Raw genomic sequence first — 22061 nt, forward strand, 5'->3', positions numbered from 1 at the left:
ACTGAGCCACCCAGGCTCCCCATGGTTTTTGTTTGTTTTAATAGCTGAACTGCCAGTGAAGGGCAGATTGAGTATGCAACCTGTGAGATTCTGTGCCTGTGCAAAGGACAATAATCAGCAAGAATGAGGGACAGGGAACTGAAATGAAGTATGAGTATACGGCTATCAGTTCAACATCAATACTGGACAATATGATCTAATGAGTTAATTCAGGAGACTAATAAAAGCAACAGCTTACATTTATCCAGCTTTTATTTTATGCCAGGCACTACTCTAAGTGTTTTAAGTCATTTTAATCTTAACAACCACCTTTGGAGTAGGTGAGGGCTTTTTCCCACTTTGTAGATGTGAAACTAGAGAGCAGAGCACGGGGCCTAGTAAAGGTAGCACAGCCAAGAAGTGGCAAAGATGGAAGACAGGAAGTTTGCTCCGGATAGCCATGCTGACAGATGCAGAAACTGGTTACCAACCATGGTCTGTTCCATAGGTTCAAAGCAATTCCCGTCTTGAGTCTGAACGGCTCTAAATGAGTGAGAGGATGAGGGCAGACTCTAACTGCAAAGGTTTCCAGGACAGATACTGATAACATTCAGAAGGGAGTTACTGCACTTTCTGAGATAAAATAGACAACACTGTTCTGCTTGGAATAAAATGCCCAATAGAGCATATGTATTAGTGGAAAGGAGGCATGACTGGCTTTAAAGCTTAAAAGGAATAATTCATGTATTTACTGGGTAATAATGGATTTGGGACTATAAGCCATAACTCTTGTCATTTTGGACTTTTGGGGGAGAAGAAAAACAATGCACACACAAACACACCCACACAGAGATCATACTGTATATGCTGTTTTCTACCTTGCTCTTTTCACTGCTTTACTTTTTCAGTGGCCTCCCAGGAAAAGAGAATTTCCTAAAATTTGTTTTAGCTCTTCTAACAATGGGTTGAAAAGAGGAAGGAAAAAAAGTATTAGATAACACTCATTTTGCTAATAGAAAAGTTTGTTGGAGAATGAAATAAAAAAGTAGGAGTTTTTCAGTGAGGATTCAGAATAACATGGATAACAAAGCCATGAATATATGTTTTATATATATATATATATATATACATATATATATATATATACATATATATATATGTATATGTATGTAACATGGATAACATATATATATATATTTCCATGGATATGTTATCCATGTTATTCTGAATCCTCACTACCTTGAATAACTCAACTGGTTATGTTTTCTTTATTTACTTGGTATAGGAAGTGGTAAGCATTTGAAGATGTGACATTTTACATTTTAAAATTAGGCAACCAATATCAAGCAAATTTTATAAGACTTTACCTTTTTAGCACTGAAGATTTTATTTTAAAGTTTATTTATTTATTTTTGAGAGAGAGTGCAAGTGGTGGGGAGTGGGGGGAGCAAACAGAGAGAGAGGGAGAATCCCAAGCAGGCTCTGCACTGTCAGTGAGGAGCCCAAAGCAAGGCTTGAACTCACAAACTGTGAGATCATGACCTGAACTGAAATCAAGAGTCAGATGCTCAACCGACTGAGCCACCCAGATGCTCCAGCACTGAAGATTTTAAATGTTTCTGCAAGACTCTTCTAAAGATCTAAAAATACGAAAAGTATAGAAAGTTATTCTACTTTTCATTTCAGTTGTTTTGCCTTAACGGTCCCTGTTACTTGGGTGTAACAAAGGCTGGGTGTGCCTTTGTGGATAAATGATTTCTGGCACATGGGACAGAACAGAAATCTCCCCATCTTATGCAGCTGAAATTGGAGCCAGAGTTTGAAGGAGGTAAAATGCTTGGCAAGGGAAAGCTGCTACAGCCCTAAAGGTCAGGAACAAACCTGGTGCTGAAGGTGAACGGAACACAGGAAAGACAAGAACAGTCAAGAAAGGGATCAGACCAAGAAACCAACCCACACAGCATGTCTTTGGCATGCCCTTCACCATACAAGGCCTATGAAAAATATACACAATGCCATTCTTGTCATCAAAGGGGGGACACTCTGTTGGGGGAATGTTAGGGAATCTTTAATATTAGAAAAGAACTAAGAGAACTTGAGGTGTTGTCTGATGAATGCTAAATCAAGGAGGCATAAAACATAGGATCAAGGTCAAGTTCATGAAGAAAGACTTTGGGGAAAGCAGAAATTCAATAAACAGAAGAACCTGTCTAATGCAACCCGTGTTGGAGGAGCAAGGGACGCTAAGTGTGCAAAGGTCCTAGAGGGCCTGGAGTTCCAGGAAAAGGAGTCAAGGAACAGGACAAGGCTGGAGGTGTTGCAACTGCACAGTGATATGACGAAAGCAAGAGTTTAGTAAGATTAATGAAAATCTTATGGCTAGGATCAGCAGAGAGATGCCACATTTTATTATTTTTGTTTTTGTTCTTGGTACTCAAGCAATAACACTCACGTTCAAGAAATTAAAATGGAGGGATCAGAGCAGCTAGGAGATGACTGGAAAGGTTCCAAAGGACAGAAAAGTTTTAAGACAGAGGACTTTTGTGAACTAGCTTTAAATGCTTAACTTGACAGCTGAGAAAAATAATCCATGGTGTCTGTGCTATGGAAAGCCGGTGGCTTGTTTCTGTGAATGCAGAGAAGAGGGAGAAAAGGAGCCACTGCAGCTCACTTTTCCACACTGTCCTGGAAAGGACAAGGGGTTCCAGACCCTGTCCCAGACCTAGAGCTTGAGGAGACATGATCTGGCAGAAGCTCTGACTGTCCTTGGGCAGTCTATCCCTCCTCTACACTGGTTCTGTCATGGCACAGGTGCTGGTGGAGAATAAATTACAGAAGCTCTGGAACAAAGCGTCACATTTTTCAAGAGAAAATATATACACCTGCGGATCTGATTTTTCGTAACACTAACATGTTAAGATAAACATGCCCTTCAGGAATACAAATAAAATTGGCAATTTGTACCCAGTTTTTGAGGTTTATAACCTCTTCTGACTAAATTTAGAGCCATGCCTGCTCATCTGCCTTTTCAACATTCCTGGGTGGCACAGCTCATCTATTATAATTGCTACACAAAAGTAACCAGTTCAGTCTGTTTATTGCATATATGGCTTGAACTAAATAAGTCATAGAGAATGGACATTAAAACTACCTCATTAGAAATGGCTAAGATGCATTTTTGCCATATTCTATGAAAAAATTACACTTTTAAATAAAATGCACACTATAAAGCATTTGATTTATTACGCGGATTTGCTATTGTAGTTTAATATCAAATCTGTTATGATCTGCAATCAAGGTAAAGTAGCTTTAGACTATTTTATGGTCTTTTAAGAGCACACAGCATGCAAAGTGTCATTTACATTATCTTATGACAGAATTTTTGCCACAAGTCACTGTACTACAGCACTTAGGGATGCAGTCGCAGACCTACGTTAGCGCTCCCAATACTAATATGTCAGAGGAAAATAATACTCCCTGAAAACGGAAACCAGAATTTTACATGTAAAATAGAGATTATCTATCAGTCTGAAACACTGATTAGTGTCTAACTTTTAAAACAAAGACAGCTTGGTTGTAGAAAGTGGTCTTTTATTTCTGAACTGAATTTATGCACTGACAATGACAGAGCATTTTAAAAACTCTCTTCCTCTCCCATCAAAACCCGGAATGTATTTTCTTTGCTTTGACAATGTCACCTTCATGTTGACTTCACGTTACTTTTTCGTAATGAAGACAGTATTATACTAGAAAGTAGAGAGATTTGTAGCCAGAGAGGTCTATGCTCAAGGGATCCTTTGGTCAATGACCAGCTAGGGGACTCTGGTGTAGCAGTTGTCTGGCCTCAGTAATCCTACCCATAAAGCAGAATGGTAACATCTAACCTCACAGGACCACTGCTAAGGGGCTGGCACAGTGCTTGACACAGAATACATACTCAATAACTAATAAATGCTGTCTTCTTCTCCCAACACACTCCAAAAAATGGCACTTCTAATTCTTACCACTTGATAGCACTAAGCTAGACTACCTCCTTACCTTAATTTCGACATGATCCTGGGTTTGCAAATGTTGAGAAAATGTAGACCTACCACTTTTTATCGTGACTTTTCAGTACAGTCATTTGCATAATGTAGCCACTCAATATATACTGGCTGAATATGTGAAACATAAACATGTAATATGAATTTTTTTCCCCTGAAAGTGTTTGGTGTAGGGAACTGAAGGAGGTTGGCAGTAGTAGGGAGAAGGGAAATATTACATTTTGCCTTGGAAAATGAACACTGCCTTGTATTTTATTCCAATTTAGCTTATAAGAACACCAAGGAGGGAAGCGAGGTAATTTAACAGTTTAACACGAAGTAAAAATTAGTACCAAGAAGAGAACTGTAAAATGTTAGCAGGGGGAAAGACCCAAAAAACTAACAGAATTTTTGTTCCTAGACTGTTTTTCATGTATCTCTAAATTTGTTGCTCTTATAAAGAGAAATCAAAACTAGAAATCTTTTGGACACACACACACACACACACACACACACAGTACCAAAGAACTATGTCAGAATCTGCAGAAACTGAATGCATTAAACTGCAACACTGAAAAACATATTAATGTTTTCATTAATTCAAACTGCTTCATTCAAAACAAGAAAAGCATGACAGAGACTAAAAGTAAACAATGCTCTCTGAAGCAAAACAGAGAGTTATCTGAAACTATTAAAAGAGTGTGCAAATTACCTAGAAATTTCTTTTGATTCTGATACAAGCAAAAGAGGCAAGAGTCAAATTGGACATATCCTAGACCAAACACTAGTGTTGGCTTTGATCCAAAACACAGCACCAGCGTATTGATTTTCAAATGCAGTAAGTCCATCCTTTTCTAAAGTAAGATGTCTTGACTGCCCCAGGACCTTGAAAAGCCAGTCTTGAGAACAGAGTGAAAAGGGAAATGATATCTCTTCTACTCATTTTTAGCTCTAAGAAATCTGGGGACACAGTATAAATGCATCACTGGTATATACACTTGGACAGTATAAGCAAGAGAATGCTAATGTAATCTGCCAGCACAGTTGATGTTCCTAAACTCAGATATTTTATTCAAGGGGCACTTGTGACCATGGTCACGGCTCTGAGTGGATCTGATGGAAAAGGAATGTTGGTTTCTCCCACGTGGGTTTCCTACTGGTTTGCCTCTGAGCAAACCGTCCTTAGACACTGTAGCTGAAGATAAGCAGTCATTCCAGAGCCAGAGCAGTGTGGTTCTGAAAGTTTACAGTCTTAACGTTTAAGAAAATCAGAGGGGAATCATCTGTATGTAAAAGAATGGAACTAAGGAGAACCAAATGCTGTAAATTACTTCAGAATCAGTTTCACGAAATTACCATATCCCAAATGAAAGGGCTATACCTCACTCTCAAGATGGCTGGAATTCACTGCATTTTCCAGAAGATGTTCTCATTCTCCTTTGCGAGTAAGGGGGCTGTGAATGAAGGCTAGGACTGTTTACATGACTTTGTAATAATTTTCCCATCTTGGTTGTTTTGAGAAATCTTGCACAATAAGAGAGGTACTAATGGAAAGTGAAAATGCCATTCAGATTCTCTAAAATAACAAAAAACTAGATTCAAGAAATGAAGGCTAATACTGATCTGAAGCAAAATTCCAGAGTGGATTGGTAAACAGAAGGTTAGAGAGACTTGTGAAAAGAACAAATACGAGTGAAGTCCTGAAGAGCAAACCATACACATTCAAGTTTTGTTCTTTCTGTTTTGGGGGGGGGGGTTGCTAAGGAAGAAAGAGCTGCTTGGGAATGCCACACAGCGTATTTTTATTTGAGGTAAATAAAAATCATTATTTGCTCATGGAACTAGATGAGGACACTTGGGAAGAGAAGTTTGGTTTGGATGAGTGGGTATGTAAAGGGTTAAACAGGTGTCTGGGCTGAACTCTGTTGGTCAGTGAGCGCAGCGTGGAGGGAAGGCTCTAGTGCTGTGCCACACGGCTCTGTTCCTGGCAGCACTTTCTCAACACGTAAGCAACTACATAAATCAGGTAACTAATAGCATGCTAATTACATATATACATGTTCCAAAGCTGGCAGGGGAGGATGGTGGATGTAAGCTGTCAAAATTAATACTTTGAAACTGTTTCAACAGGCTAGAATAAATCCTTGGCCAAAGCCAACACTGTAATATTTAACAGAGAAAAGTAAGTCATTTGTATATGACTTATTCTGGGGGCGGGGGTGGGGGGAATCAACCGTATAAATTTAGGTAATGCTTCAACGTATTCATGTGAAAATACATGCTTTTTTGATTAGGAACAAACAAGTTCAAGTTCTCTGAATAAAACAGACTTAGGTTGCACTAAGAAAAATACATGATCCTGATCATAATGATAAATTATGCTTTTGGGTTTCTTTGCTCACCAATCCCCAAAACCCACCATTATGGGTTAAATTGTGTGCCCCATAAGATGTCTTAGGCTCCAGTACCTATGAATGTGATCTTACTTGGAAATAGGGCCTCTGCAGATATAATCAAGTTAAGAGGAGGTCATTATTAGGGCAGGCCCTCATCCAATGTGACAGGTGTCCTTATAAGAGGGAAATTTGGATACAGAGACACAGAGAGATGCTGTATGATGACAGGTGGGGAACTGAGCTACAAGCCAGGAATACTAAGGATTGGTGGCAAGCCACTGGAAGCTAGGATGAGGCAAGGAGGGGTTCTCCCCTATAGGATTCGGAGGCAACACAGCTCTGCTGACACCTTAATTTTGGACTTCTGGTCTCTAGAACTGTGAAACAATAGTTTTGTTCTTATAAAGCCACCCAGTTAGTGGTACTTTGTAAGAGCAGCCCAAGCAAACTCCTAAAACTCAAGCTTGCCTATCGCTATACACGTTGCTGTGCCTGCCCTGCTCGGTCTTAATTTCCTGACCTTTAAGCTATTACTTCGCTCGGGGGAACTTTAGTGTCATTCTGCAAGACTCAGTTTCATGGTGTTCTCGGGCAGCAAGGCTTTCTGACCGCCCCTCCCCGCACCCCCCCCTCCCCCGCTCCCCATGAAGTGGAGTGCTGTGTCTGCACTACGTCCATGGCAGCGTGTCCTCAGTGAATCTTGTGTGGCAGTCAGCAAGCTGCCGCACGGCCGGCGTGTCTGCGTCCTCGTTAGATGGGTACCTTTGAACTGCTTTCCTTTGTGTATCAGGCTCCAGAATAGTCAGCAGTCAAAATTCAGAAGAAAGGAGTGGAGGAATAAATAAATGAGGAACAACAGCCTGCTTTCTACATCGAACATATTTGTTCTAAACCTCTCCTCTTCCCCAGTCTGGGCGCTTTTCGGAAGAGAATGAGCACAATAGACAAGTCCAGAAATCACAGCCTCTGAGGCAGGCACAGCTGAGAGCCTTACAGATGCTTGCCTGGAAAGGGAGACTATATATATATATATATATATATATATATATAAAGGCCTTTCTAAACACGACGTAGAGAGTTGCCACCACTAGCAGTGGTGAAGCAGAGAAGGATCTCACAAAAACTGACCTAGGAAGAGAGGATCACCAGCACTCAACAGAAAAATAAGTGCAGTGAATTCTTCCAAAAGTTAAATTTATTCTAAGATTAGTTTTAAAATGGCCTTTCTTTTTAGGAAGTAGTGGTGAAGAGTGGTGGTTATTTCAGTTTGTGTCCTTTTTGACAAAATATAATCTTAACTCTGTACCGGCTCTCTAACCTTAATTACTTTTGTTTAGTATACTGGCCCTTAAAATCCAAAACCTGGGGAACCTGGGCAGCTCAGTCAGTTAAGCATCTGATTCTTGATTTTTGCTCAGGTCATAAGCTCAAGATCCGTAGACTGAGCCCTGTATTGGGCTCTGTGCTGACAGCGTAGAGCTTACTTGGAATTCTCTCTCTCCCTGTCTCTGCCCCTCCCCTGCTCTCTCTCTCTCTCTCCATATAAAAACATAAACTTTTTTTTTTTAAATTCAAAAACCTGGGGAACCACTAAAACATGCTGGGTTGGTGAGCAGGAGGTTGGTATCTCTGCTTTGAAAAAGGGACCCATCTGGATGACTAAGAAAATTAATGTCAATAAGAATAATGGATATGTGGACAGAATCACTGGGTAAAAGAATAATGGCAAAAACATCTTTTAAAAAACCCACAGTTCACAGCATTCCACTCATTTTAATTTTAAGTTATAAACTGGGACAAAAACAGCCCAATAAAACTCTGTAAAATTATACAGGAATTTACCATGCCCCCAATAAAGATATACCTGTGGGAAAAAATGAGACAATGGGGAGAAGGCCTGTGGTTAGCTTCCCTCTCTCCAGTTTTCTCCAGGATTCAGCTGAAGTGGGTACTATTACCAGCAATGATGCCTCCTTATACTTCCTGAACTATCCTGCTGAATTAGCAGAGCACAACCCTCACTCCCGACTTCCTGCTTTGTTCAGGGCTTACTTAACCTTGAATGCTTCAACTGTCAAGGTAAAACAGGTTCCAAATGTAAATGTTGTATTATGTCCTGTATCTTTAGGAAGGCCCTGTAGAATCTGCTAGGAGAGGATCTTCGTAAGAGAGCCCAAATCCTAGTGATACTAGAAAGTTACTGAAGACAGGAAGTCAAAGGAAGTCACCGGAAAGTCTCACTACGTAACACAGTCTTACATATATAAACACGTACATATATGCAAGCACGCACACAGTTCTTTTCAGGTGAATGTAAAGTTCACTTACCCCAGATGCCATCCTAGGCCCTAGTGGGTGGAGATGGGGGTGGGGGGAGGAGAGGTGGCCTTTCTTTGAGCTTGAGTTGAAAGCAAAACGTAGGGATACGACATGATTATCTCCTGTGCTTACTGGAAAAATACACATAACATTCAATCTATAGGATGATCCTAATAATGATAATTCCCACTCTCTTGTAAGAAACATGGGACTGTTTTAGAATGCAGATAAAATAAAATACAAAGTGTTAAGTAAAAGTGAAGTACCCTTTCTCAGTACTTAACTGTTCAGAGCTCAGCTTAACAAAGTATTTGTTTTTCTTTTACCTGGGTCGGTCCCCACCAGGCCAGTATCTGTTCCAAACTGTATCTGACGAAGGTGATAACTGTCCCCTTAACACCTGGGCCTACACTGGGCACACAATTGCTCCATGACCTTGAACGTTTCTACTACAACACTCTAACTCCCAAAGAAATCAGGGAATGTCTTTAAGCTGCAGCTTGCTTTCTAGATCTGTCTCCAAGCCCTCACACTTCAAAGGGTTTCCAAACCATACACTTCATTTTCAGAAGCAGCTCGACAGGAATGAAGGGCAAGTGAAGAAGGGGATGGGTGGGGGGAAGGAAATAAGCACTTTTCGGTCCAGTAAATGAAAAATTACATTTCCTTCTGGTGGCTGAGCGTACAACACAAAGAGATACCCAATTATAGAAATCAGAGAAAAGTTGCAATGGAAATTCAGAAGATAATAACAAACCAGCATTTTTTAAAACAAATACTTCAGAGACATGTGAAACCATGAAACTCCTGCACATGAACCTTGAATGGTGCGCCTTAAAGAAAACAGAGACAGAGTGCATTGGTTTTAAATAGATGAAAACTTGAGGGGTCGGGACCTGTTCTAGTCACGTGTGTAATGAGCTGCCCACATTTGTGTTCGGCAAGGATGATAATTTTTAACACTCAGTTCTATAAATATTTTCATCCTTTTCAATGAGAACAACTACTTTGAATTACTACTCAGAGAGGATTTATCTGCAGTACCTGAAGATTTCCATTTCTCTGACATAATTTTTACCTAAGGAGATTTTGCAGAGAAGGAGAATAAGATGTTACTCAGATAACAAGTTACTCTTGAGTAAGCAAATGAGCTAATAAATGGGGAATCGGTACGTCTACCAAGTGTGCAACGGACAAGCGGGCAGTTAAGAACTAGGAGAGAAGCGATAGCACGTGTTTGATTTCTATGATAAACTTTGTAAAGAACTGTCACATTCGATATGTTGTAAGGACTTTCACACACATATCTTGTCCAAGCCTCATGACAACCTGGCAAAGGAGATTAGTCCTGAACGGGACACAGGAAAGGAACGAAGACCGAGGAAGAAAGGGGGTCATCTTTCCACTGCACTGCAGCAGAGATGAATTGGAAAAGGAAGTCAGGTTATTTGGTAAGTGCTCAGTAAAAAGGAGTCTGAATCAGGTTCTTCCTGGAACTCATCGAATAGCCACTTCCAGTGACAATGTGCTTTAAGGAAACTTGGCTAAATGGGAAGAGCTTGTCACTACAGCCAAGACTGGACCAGTGCCATGAAGATTGTGTTGGGCCAAGGAAATAACGCAACACAACCCTCTTCTTTAGGAAAATGAAACCAAAACATTTAAGGCCAAAATCCATCTCTTTAAAAGTCACCATTTTAGGCTACGTTGAAAGCACAAGTTTTAAGTTTACTTTTATTAGTAGAGACTGGAGATAATTTGGGGGAGACAAAAAAAATTCTAATGTATACCTAAGACTTTATCCTGAAATGGGGGGATAAAGTAAAAAAAAAATAAATAAAAAAATAAAGGGTCAAAGCTCTTCAGCTAATCACATTAACAAAAAGCAAAATGATGAAGATTAAAATCTATCATAACCCACGGTGCAGAAGATAGAAAGAAAAAGGCATTTAGAATCTAAAGAGTATGTTTTAGACACAGGTGTTTATTCTCAACAAAGAGAAATGACACGGGACCTAGCTGTCACCTGAAAAAGGGATGAAAGAGTGCACAGGACATTATTTTGGGGGAAAATATTTTTTCAATCGTATTTTTTAAATTATCAAACCAATCACTAAGTGGAAACATGCAAAGGTATAAGGATCTGCAGTACCACTGGGCTCTGGTCAGAATGTGGAGGAGCAGGGAGAGTAAAGGTGTCACAAATACCCAGGAGTGTCCAGTCCCTCAACTGGTGGAGCCTCTTACTGTTACATACGCACAGCAAACCTGACACATGACAGGTGCAGGACAGCAGCCTCCTAGGGAACTGTTCACACTGTTGTGTGGGAAAAACGTTAATGTGCTCGAGACAACAGTGACAATCAAGGTCTTGACATAAACCAGCTCCTACCCTTGCTAAAAGAAGAGAAGGAAAGCAAAGGGGTGTTCAGCGTTTCTTGTCATTTGCTCTCAACTGCAGAAGGCTCAGAAGGGATTTTCATAAACTCTGAGCTAATTGGCCTTGCAATCCTGATGTAACCGTATCCCATGTAGTCGTGCCAATTAAAAACTTCCCACTCGAGGAGGACTCTTCTCCCCAGGATCTTCATTATGTACTTCTAAAACTACACGTAATGTTAACTGTTCTTGGCTTCTTTTCATTCCTAGGGCACATGTATGGATCAGTTCCCACAAGATTCATCCCACAGGTATTCCATGCATTTTTAAATTATTTATGTCTTAGTGGCTTCGTTGCTGGCAAAGAGAACCAGACATTCATTAAAACTATAATTTGGGATGGTCACTGAGTCTGATGTACTTCTGCACAGACTACAAATTAATTCAAGCCTCCATCCCAACTGGGTTTGGATAAGCTGTCCGTCATTCTTTCCTCTTATTTGACACTGGGCAGCTCATGTCGGAGTATAAAATTTGGTTGTTTTTCCTTTTCTAATAGAGATAAAACACACTCTCTCTCAAATCAGCAACGATGAGAACAACAACAAAGTAAAGACCCCCAGGTTGCAGACAAAATGGCCAGAAAGGCACACACCTCTGGCTAAGAGCAAACTGGCCATGCTCACAGGGCAGTGGACCCTCTGGAGCCAAAGCTTAAAACCATTTCTCTTATGGAAAAGATTGAGAGTAGGTACAAAGATTCTGTGGCAAAGATTACATAGAAATATTATAAATAATCTAAATATTAATTAAACTGCAGAACAGCCTGGGATGGAAAAGCCATGTAGTCAATGATATTGTACATCCTTGTTACAATACCCTTGTTACTTTGCCCCAAGCAAAGAGGGAACAAGATACGGTATTTCCTGAGCTATAGACTGTCAAGAAATCATATACAAATATCCTTCCCTCGTTTTCTCTTGAAATACCTCAACCAACTCTATCCAATAGGAACAGAATTAAAACCACAAATGTGACCCACATATGTAACTTTAAATTTTGTAGTCACCACACTAAAAAGAGAAATATGAAATTATTTTCAACGTTTTACTTAACCAAACATATCGAAGATATTATTTCAACACGTAATCCGTGTCAAACATCAGAATGAGATGTCTAACATTTTTCCGAAGTCTGAAATCCAGGGTGCGTTTGACACCTCAGGCACGTCTCCATTTGGACTGGCCACATTTCGAGCACTCTGGAGACGCCTGTGGCTGGTGGATATCCTGCTGTTTGCACAGATCTGGATGTTTATGTATTGCTGTCTCTTCTGCAGTTCAGCATTTCCCTCGCCATGGGAAATAGTAGCCTGACACTATTTAAATCACGGCTACAGCAACTGGCAACTACTACTTTAGATTTCTTATGGTAGCTGCCTATAGTGGGCACAAATTAGGGCAATAATCTAACTTTTGTACTTTCAAGTGATTTTGCTAAACTTGGCTGTAAGGGAAATACCAATCATTCACTTTGGGGGGGGGTGCTAATCTTTGCAAATGTCTGAACAACAAGATATACTTGAACCATCCTGAAAGATTTTTCTTTTGACTTACTTGGTAAGATCTTACGTTTACTCTCACAGTATAAATTATGTCTCATGGCACATACATGGCAGAACATTCTATAATTCTTCCTTCACCATCCCCAACTCTTGGGGCTTTGGATGAGCTTAAATCACATACTTTAAATGAAATGAACGACACATATGAAACAGGACTGCACATCAGAATGCCATCTCAAACATTTGTTTGGGAAGCCTCATTTCAAGAAAAAAAGTCTGGGGGCACCCACATGTCTAATCACTGTCTAAAAACAAGGAACTGACTAAATCTGAAGCCAATTGGCCAGCATATCTGAGATCTGCACTTGTCTCAAGTATCATATTTTAACTTTATTCTACACCACATGATGTTAGGGAAAAACCAGGGCAGATACTAGCCTCTAGAGCACCTTTCATGCAATTCAAAAAAAAAAAAAAAAAAAAAAAAAAAGATATTCTCTATTGGAGGAGGAAATCACTCACGCACAGGACTTTGTGACTTGAGTGTGAGACAGAGTTTAGCCCCACATACCCCCAGGCCAGGCATGTTTTGTACACGTGGCAATGTCCCCAATTGTACATAAAGTCCTGGGAACAATGCATACAATAGCAGATCTGGGTAGCAAGCTCTGGACACAGCAATGAACTCAATATGTAGGCTGCATATTTCCTGTAGGTGCATAAATACTAAGAATGCCATCCTTATTGAATGTTGTAAAATGGGGATAACCCCTCCTGATGGACAGGTGAAGCAGGAGATAAGGAGCAGAAATCCAGATTTTCAAAAGGTAAAAATGCTGTTAAAGATATACACTGGAAATGAAAGTTTCTGAAGTTAAGTGAGTTCTTAGTATGAATAAACACACGATGAACTTCATAAAAATGTTTTCTACAAATGTTTATAAGGTACATAATAAACGATTCTGAAAAAGTCCATCTAATGGTATAAATGGGAAAACCGCAACTTGTTGATCACACACTTTTTCATTCTTCTTTTGCTACAATAATTTGATTATAACAGAATATAGAATATTCTATTTAATTTTACATGTGTGCTATAAAAAACATTACTGTACATTCTACTGTCCATCTCAATAGGGTTTAAATGAAAATCTACAATCACTTCAAGCCAAATTCATTGTCTCCTAACCAAACCCAACAGTCCTCCTACATTGGAAAACCAGGCAGAGCATCCTGCTGTCTATCAGTCCACCTATCTAGTGATCTATCCTTTTTCTCTCATATGTATTATAATCTTGTTAAAGACAGGAAGCATGTCTTATTCATTTATATGTCCTGTATCTACCACAATGCCTGTCGCATAACAGGTGCTCAATAAATGGTGGTTGAACTAATGTAAAAAACATTAAACTGTGAAAAGGTAAGGCAGCGGCCATAAGGCACAGACTAGAGGATGAACACAGAGAAATAGCCAATAACCACTCACCAGTTAGAAGAGAACAGGAGAGGGAAAGGAAAGAAAGGAGCTGTACTTGTTCCATCATGACCTATCTGTGTGAAGCACTGGTGGAAGAACTTTACACATATCACTCACTGAATCCACCCCTGCCCCCCGCCCCTTTATGACTGAGAACACGGAGGCCAGAAAGGAAAAGCAACCTGTCCAGGGTCATCCACCTATTACACACGGAGCCAGGACTGAACTTGGCTTGTCTGTGCTGAATCACATCCCTTTCCCTGTGCTCTCGGCTCCAGGGGAGGAGCCATTAAAGAACAAGCCAAGACCCAGCTGTACAGACAGACTCTGGAGAAAAGTTCTGTGCTCCACTGTCTAAGTAGCTATTTTTCTTCTCTCTCCTGTGCCTGTCACACATCTCATTCTGTTCTACGAAAACAAGTTTATTTTCATTATGAGCAACATTACAATCTGAGCATAAACTCTAAATTAATGATCAAGTTACTCTAATAATATTCAACACAAAATTCCAGGAAAACAAATTATTTCGAGCCTTTGAAGTTTATGGTAACAATGGTTTTGTTACCTGTTGTTTTCCCTGTTTCTGATGTAGCTAGAAACAAAGCTATGCTGATGCTCTAAAATTATTTGTGACAATCGAAAATGGAACAACATTCATAAGTTAATTTTTGCCACAGTGCTGGGAACTGAAACACAAGGATTTATTTATTATACACCGTGAACTAGCTTAAAACAAGGTGTTCAGTAAAGTGTCCAAAATAGTAACATAAGTATATGTATATGCTCAAGTGTATGTACACATCTTTACACATGTGTATACGTGTGATCAACTAAATATATATATGTATATATATATATGTATATATGTGTATATATACACACATATATATATATATATATATATATATATATGAAATAGCCTTGTGACTAAACTGTAATAAGGTATAACATTTGTAAAAGACTAGTTTTTAGTTTATGGGTTTTCTTATTACACAGAAATATACACATATACATACATATACACACACACACACACACGTACGTATATATATTTTCTTACACAGAAATATATTTTATTTATTCTTAAAACTTCTTTTAAAACTTTTATTAATTTTTGAGAGACAGAGTGTGAGTGGGGGAAGGGTAGAGACAGAGGGAGACAGAATCTGAAGCAGGCTCCAGGCTCTGAGCTCTCAGCACAAAGCCCGATGTGGGGCTAGAACCCATGGACTGCAAGATCGTGACCTGAACCAAAGTCAGACACTCAACCAACTGAGCCACCCAGCTGCTCCGACACAAATATATTTTAAAGGCACAAATTCTGTCCTTGAATTGGTCCTGTATGGACAATGATTAATGTTCATCAAATGTTCATAATATTCGAAGCACTATGTAAGTCCTTGTCCCTGCCCTTTAGAGGCCTGTACTGTTTGGGTTCCCATCTCTCAATCATATTCCTTCTCCTTCTCCCCTCCTTCCCCAGGTAAATTTGGTGCTCTATTGTGTAGACCTTAATGAATCAGTTTAGGTTAACTAAATACATGTATTTTAACTTTTTTTAACAAGATTTTTTAACGTTTATTTATTTTTGAGACAGAGAAAGCATGAGTGGGAGAGGGGCAGAGAGGGGGAGACAGAATCCAAAGCAGGCTCCAGGCTCCAAGCTGTCAGCACAGAGCCCAACGCGGGGCTGGAACTCAAGAGCCGTGAGATCATGACCTGAGCCGAAGTCGGACACTCAACCAACTGAGCCACCCAGGTGCCCCCTAAATATACTGATTAAATATTAATCAGTAAACTATGAGGAGAGGTTCTTTAGCAATGAGATTACTTTGGATTCTTAGTTTCTTCAAACTTTTGTATGTTTTTCATTTTTTTAATAAGCAGATCTTATTTTTGAGAGAAAATATTAAACCATACCATTTTTAAAAAACCTCTGCTATAATTTATTAATGGATCAATATTAAAGACATTAGCCAAAATATTAAAATAGTTGTGAGATTATCATCTGAAGACATATTTAATTCTGCTGAATTCTGCTGGAATTCATATTGAATTCCACTGAAGGATTCAAAAAGGGACATCTTTGGGTTATGTCCTTATGGTGAATGTGAGACTGTGGAACACAGTGGAAGTAAGAATGTCTGAAAACATACTCCCTAGAGGCCTGACACTGGCTTTTGGGTCACCAAGGAGTAATCTAGTAACAGGAGAAACACAGCTGACCTCCAGGTACTTAGGGGAAAAGGAGGAAAGAAAGGGAATCTCAAAGGAAACAATGAAAAATTACCGGAGGCTGGAGAGTGTGAAAAATCAACAACTCCTGGAAAACATGTGAAGCAGATGCAAATGCAATAATGAAGAAATGTAGATAACCAGAATTTTCTGAATTACAAATTACAAAAGACGGGCAAAACTGTTGGCCACCATCCAGAAAAAAACCCCCCAAAACCTTAAGGTCAGAGCTGCAAAAACCAGAAGTATGTGTCCATCCCTTGATGAACAGGTAAAAAAAAAATTCCAATTTAATCCTTTAGAAAACTGGGATAACTCACAGGTGCTGTCAGTGAATATACAGAATATATAGATGTTTTTAAAAAACTGCTATCCTAAAACACATGGAAGTCTGAGAGGGAAGATCAATGTCTTCAAGCTGACTTAAGCACCCAACTATTACAGAGGATGACCCTTAATCCAATGATTAAGAACATAAGGACATTTTCATAGCTTATTCTCATTTTTTCTATTTCTCTGTGAAATGTTCATTTTTTAAAAAGATTATAAACCTGGCAGATGCTCTTATAAAGTGGGAAACATTGATTTTCTTAGACTTAAAAAAAAGTACACATTTGAGTAGACAAGTAAAAATTGTTAACAAAATCAGGGTCATGTCGAACATAGAAGTATTCAATCTTTTTCACGTAATACACTGTGAGAATTTTTTGCATGGCATTAAGTATTTTTCAGAAAAAAGATGTGTAATGATTCTAACATGTTTTAACGGGCACACTATGAATTCATTATTTCTGAACATTTAATTTGTTCCCAATTTTTTAATACTATAAATAGTACTGTGATAAACATCCTTTTACTGATTTCTTCAGCCCCGTGATTACCTTCCTTCCACTCGGCACTGAGCCCTGAGAACTAGTGCTGACACTGAAGCTCATAGCCTGGTACCACTGTCAAGAACAGAAAGTCTCCCTTCTGACAGCCGACAAGGGGCAGGGGAATCTCATGTTCACCATGAGGTGGGGAGGGTTAAGAGTCCAGAGAGAAATCAAAACTGGAAAAACAAACCATAAATCTACTTACATTGCCACAAAAACAGACACATTAATTAGATAACACCTGAGAATATTCTCCCTGTTCTTGGGGAGACCTAGAGATGGATATCCCTAAATGAAGAAGGGGATAAGACAGCTGAGCTAGAGTACCAACTGTTTTCTGTTTTGTTTTTATTTTTAAAACATTTTTTTAATGTTGATTTATTTTTGAGGGAGACAGAGAGAGAGAGAGACAGCCAGCATGAGCGGGGAGGGGCAGAGAGAGGGAAACAGAATCTGAAGCAGGCTCCAGGCTTCGAGCTGTCAGCACAGAGACCAACGCAGGGCTTGAACCATGAACCATGAGATCTTGACCTGAGCGGGAAGTCCGATGCTTAACGGACTGAGCCCCCGAGGCGTCCCTGTTTTCTGTTTTAAATTGAACCAGCAGAGTACATTAAAATGACCAAATAATTTTATCTTAGACCTCAATTTCCCTTCCATTCCAAATTTCACAATAAATATTTGAGTGGATAAATGAAATGTGAGCAAGATCTAAAGCTGGAATTTCACCTCCAATGTATGTCTTTTGAAACATTTACAACTAAATTGAAATATATAATGTGGTCCACTAGTAAGATTGAGAAAATTCCATAAAAAATTTACTCTCCAAAAGAAAAGTTTCAGTAAACCTGGCAAGAACTTCCTTAAACCTTTGTTCAATCTAGCAATGATATATGAGTTTCATTTCACAACCTTATGTTTGATCTCAAAACCTAGTAGAACTGCCTGTGAAATCTAGTGACAGTAACGTGTTATTCAAAGGGCTAATTAAAGATGCCCTGGTTCTGAGCAGCTGCCTTATTACTGTCATTTACAGAAATTTGTCTTAAATATCTGACCCCTTGTCCTTGAAGAAAATGACGTCTACTCATGGTTGGCATAGTATCATGCCTTGCTTTTCTTTGGGAGGCAAATTCTCTTCTGAGAGATTGAAAGGTACAAACTTCCAGTTTTAAGATAAAATATATTTGAAAGTTGCTAAGAAAGTAGATCCTAAAAATTCTCATCATAAGAAAAAAATGAACTACGTGTGGTGATATTAATTAGACTTCTGGTGGTGATCATTTCACAATATATACATATATCAAATCTTTATGTTGTACACCTAAAACTAATAGTCAATTATATCTCAATAAAAAATCACCTGAGACATAGGTTTCTATATATGTTTAAACATCTAAATAGACACCACTAGTGCCCCTTGCAGCTACTAAAAGATGCAAAATGTGTAAGTAAGATTCGAAATGTGTAAATGCAAAGTAAGAAAACCCAACCTGGCATTATTTTACACTCATTTCACTCATTATACTCATTTCTTAATAGTGCCAGATGCCTATTTATTTAAATGGTCACACAGAAATAGAAGGTTTTTTAGAGGTCAGACACTCCTTCCACTCTGAAGCATCCACACCATTTGTTCATATTAGAGTCCTTAAGAGGCATATATCAAGTTAGCAGTAAAGAGGGGAATTTTTTTTAGGAAAAATTTTACAGTGTCATCAATCTACTACAACCCAAACAAGGCATTGTCAAGTGATATACGAAAAAATGATTATCTCCTAAGAACTTGAGTAAGGGACCTAAGAAGCCATCATGGCATGGAACACACCTCACAGAAACTGACTGATGAAACCAAATTATGATCAGGAAGTAGGTTACTACTTGGGTCAAAAATGCTCACTGCAGTCAAATGCTGTATCCTAGGAAGGACAGTGCACAGTTCTCACAGGGTAAGGAATTCCCCTTTCTGTGGAAACTCAGGCAAGACAGAACCTGATTTCCAGTGAATACTCAAAGTAAAATCAAAAGTGTCCTTTACTCCTACCTTCAAAAGTTGGCTGTTTAGCATTTCAGAAATTCTCTTTGAATCTCGTAAATTTAAGAAAAACAAAAACATCAAAATCCACATTAAAATAACAAACCCACTTTAGTTAGCATTGCAGCATTGACCCCATTGTCTTACTATAGCCAAATCATAGCAGGGGCTCTGTTCTAGGTTTGCATATGGAAATGGAACAAGTTTATTTGGGTCCCCTGTTTCATTACTAAACCTATCGGATTACTGGTTCTAATTAAGGACTGTGTTACTGGCTATCACAGTTATTAATGTGTATTATTACCATTATAGGACATTCTGACTTCTGCTATGAGTCACCTGGAGTAAAATAACCAACCAGAGAAAACAGGAGTAAGGATGACACAAGATGCCTTCTTGTGAAGCATTTGTGATGGTAAAATACTATTTTATAATTTTTGCTTTGACAGTAGGAGAATAATGACAACTGGAACCTAAAAATAATTCATCCTGAAGATGAGACCACAGTGTATCTATTCTAATTTTCATGTGTGTTATTAATTCAATAAATTCTTTACATGGTATTTTTTTTCAAAGTTCAAGAACATAAGCTTCTAGAAACTGGATTTACTGACTGAAATTAGACTGATGTTAAAAACAATATTGTAGGACTTGCCGACGTATGTTTTATTTCCTACCGTATCTTTTGTTGGCCAAAACAAACAGCTTGGAATTAAGAAAACAGGTACCATTTGAATGGACATTTTTGTTTTTTTAACCTGAATGTTATATTTTCAAAAGGTCAACATGAGGGGCGCCTGGGTGGCTCAGTCCATTGAGCAATTGAGCGTCGGACTTGATTTGAGCTCAAGTCATGATCTCAGGGTTGGTTCCTGAGATGGAGCCCCACCCAGGGTCAGGTTCTACAACGACAGGGCAGAACCTGATTGGGATCCTCTCTCTCCCTCTCCCTTTCCCCTCCCCCAAAATAAATAAACTTAAGAAAAAAAAAGTCAACATGAAATCAATAAAATTGACCTATTTTTGGTATCTTAATAACTAATTACTGACATGGTCCTCACAACAGCTAGTAAAATAGGTTAAAAAAGGTAATTGGTAAGCATTAATACAGGTGGGGCAGCATGTATTACTAAAAAGGCAACAGTTCATTCTCTACAAATTTTAACCTACAACCAAACATTTACCTTTCTGAAATAAGTTCAAAGCCTTACTCAAAGACAGAACATGGGCAGGTGCATTTTTATATTCCTTTCCACATCTAATGATGCTTGCCTGCCTTGAGAAGCATTTTAATGTAGGACTCTAACAATATATGGAAACATTAATGTGTTCTATGAAGATGCAAACATAAGCTATTCAAAAGGAAGAGGTCATAATTTAACGTTCAAGAGGCATTTACATGGGGATGGCAAAAACTTCACAACTATGACATTTCATGGTTATGTACTGAGTGTTTACCATATGCTAGCACTCAGTCTAAATGTTGGACTAGATGTTGGACTAGAGAGGACAGAGAGGAAAACCCAGTGTTTAATACAGGTAGGTGTTAGGTACAGGGGCTACAGGGTGTCCGTCTGTTCCACTTAGCAACATCTTAGTAGCCCATCTATTTAGCACAGTGCCTGACATACGAGTAGATATTCAAATAAAAGTTTATTAAACTGAACCTAGTATACAATGATTCCCCCAACTGGATAGGTGATGCATCATTAATTCTTAACTTAAAACATGATGACGATAGTTATAGTAATAGAAACTTCCCTCTGTGAGTGTCCATGGATTAGATAGTTTATATGACAGCTAGGCTATGTCTCTATCTCTCCTAAAAATAATCTTGGAATGTTTGGTACTACCCCTATTTTACAAAAAAAGGAGACTAAGCTTCAGGGAAATTTACCCAAGATTATACAGTAATTTTAGTAGAATGACATAGAAAGTAGAGTCCTTCTTCTTCCCATTGAAAAACCCACAATGTTAAGGTGAGTAACCTGTAGGACATTCAGGTCCTATAGACTAGTAGACAAAAACATCAGACAGTAAGTTGCTCAGGAGAGCAGGAGAGTGCTATACCAGACATTGTCACACCAGAAATAATCAGTTTATAAACGGCAGCTGAAAATACAGGAGAGGGAAGGAAGACCGAGTTACCAACATTTGCACGCAGGAAGAATAGCCTGTATGGAGAGGCTAACAGAAAGGGGACAGGGGGAAGTTCTCAAGGGAGACCTGAAACTACCCATTCCTGAGAAAGCCTGTAATAAGGGTCAGAATGTCACAGTCTGTGTAACATAATTTCCATAATAAAGATGAAGAAACTGAAACTTAAATGTTTAGTGAATTCTTAGGATGATTCTGTAACCAACCTTTGTTAGTAACTGGTGGATGCAGGGCTTGAAAACAGGTCTTGTGCTTCTTAAACCAACTCCAAATCATATGCTTTGTTTCTCATTTATTCTTTGAGAAGACAGCCCAGGTAAACTGTATCCCTTTAAATCCTAATAAAAAAGTAGGGAAATGCCCAATGGATGGGCAGAATGGGAACGAATCAGGTTGCCAGTGCTTGTTCCGACTGGTTAGAGTCTCTTTTAACTGTTAAATATTTTGACTGTCACTCTAAAAGGGGATGGTAAGTAGCAGGAATAATCTTTCCCTTATAATGCCGTGTGTAAAGGTTTCAGAAGGGTAGATATCAATCCCTTTAACCGTCCAGGCTATGTCAAGCATGGTGGCATAAATAGTATCCTAAGCAGAAAGTGATTGTTCAGAGTAAAGGACTGTGG

At 38.9% G+C, this 22061-nt stretch overlaps 1 protein-coding gene and 1 long non-coding RNA gene across 23 annotated transcripts in view; one reads left to right on the plus strand and one right to left on the minus strand.

Moving 5' to 3' along the window:
- The window catches only part of RBMS1 (RNA binding motif single stranded interacting protein 1), a 219520-nt gene that overhangs the window by 49719 nt on the left and 147740 nt on the right, over positions 1–22061 (minus strand). The gene's annotated exons all lie outside the window — the stretch shown is intronic.
- Positions 1161–16368, plus strand: LOC123598979. The gene is made up of 3 exons (XR_006712910.1): positions 1161–5868; positions 9947–9951; positions 16358–16368. It is a non-coding gene; the product is annotated as an uncharacterized LOC123598979 (long non-coding RNA).

This window comes from Leopardus geoffroyi, chromosome C1 (genome assembly GCF_018350155.1).
Source record: "Leopardus geoffroyi isolate Oge1 chromosome C1, O.geoffroyi_Oge1_pat1.0, whole genome shotgun sequence".
Taxonomy (NCBI): Eukaryota; Metazoa; Chordata; class Mammalia; order Carnivora; family Felidae; genus Leopardus; species Leopardus geoffroyi.